This window comes from Euleptes europaea, chromosome 20 (assembly GCF_029931775.1).
Source record: "Euleptes europaea isolate rEulEur1 chromosome 20, rEulEur1.hap1, whole genome shotgun sequence".
Lineage (NCBI taxonomy): Eukaryota > Metazoa > Chordata > Lepidosauria > Squamata > Sphaerodactylidae > Euleptes > Euleptes europaea.
In genome coordinates, this window is record NC_079331.1 from 480,567 (window position 1) to 481,768 (window position 1,202).

The following is a 1,202-nucleotide window of genomic DNA, read 5'->3' on the forward strand; positions in this document are numbered from 1 at the left end:
TCCAGAGGCTTGATTTTGTGTCCCCTTCCTGGACTGCGGCGTAACCTCTAGTGGGCATGATCCTCTCGGGGATTTGTGTCCTCGGCCACTTAGTTCTTGCTGTGGAATAGGAGATGTCTGCCTGTAAGTGAAGGCTGAAGATGGGAAGGAATGCTGAGGCCCCATGGAACCTGGGGACAATGGGGCAAATTACGCATGGTTGTGATGGACGAGCTCTAGAACATTTTGTTCATGCCGACGGGGGGGGGGGCCTCTGGCAACATGGCAGAGAAGCCTGGGCACATTTCTTGGCAACCTGGCACTGAATTAATATGGAAGAGTAGCAAGTTAATCAGGTGTCTGCTTGGAAAGAGTTTGTCTTCTACTGTTTCTGCAGCTGAGAGGGTGAATTGACCTCCACTGCTATGCTAAGAATTTGGTCTCCTCCCAGGGGTGTGGTGCTTCCGTCTGACTGTGAAGATATCGCATTCTTCCCCAGGTTACATGACTTTATTTTAAATATAATCTACTGATTAAAGTACCCTCAATCTTGATAACTCATAACTGGGTATTTTTTCTAAATGCTGAAGGACCATGAAGAAAATAGCCAGTTATCAACAAGCATAATTAAAACAGGGGCTTTCCGCTTTAGGGGCGTACAGGCAGTTCCCCCCACTTCCCATTTCTTTTGTTCATTTGAAAATCAAACTGCCAGGTGCGGAAGTTAAGTTTTCTGGCCCAGACTCCAAAGCTGACACAGCAGAAAAAGCATTGTCAAGTTAAATATTTTGTACAGTTCTAACCCAGGGTGTACTAAATTGCAGGCTTTGGCTCTTTACTGAAGTAGCCAAGAAATTTCCTGCTAGAAAGAGGAGCAAGGATGGGGCTTGGGTTGTGAGGAAGAGCAGACAGCAGCAGGCCCCAGGTGTCCTGGAAAACCACCCCTTCCACATATTTTCCCCGGGGGCTCTCAATTCACTAAGGAGGCCTCAGATGGCTGGTGGCCAGCGGCAAATGGACAAAAGGCTACCAGCTTGCAATCAGTGGTGGGCTTTCATCTGCCATCTTGGCAAACCCTGACAACCTCTGCAAAGCACTTTCAGGCTGCCGGAGGAGGAGTTTTGCCAGGGTAGTTATTGCTTCTGTTCAGAGAATGCCGGGGATTTGCCACAATGTGAATTTGTCCCTCTCTCCTCTTTGCAGAGCTGAGCCTTAAGTGAATC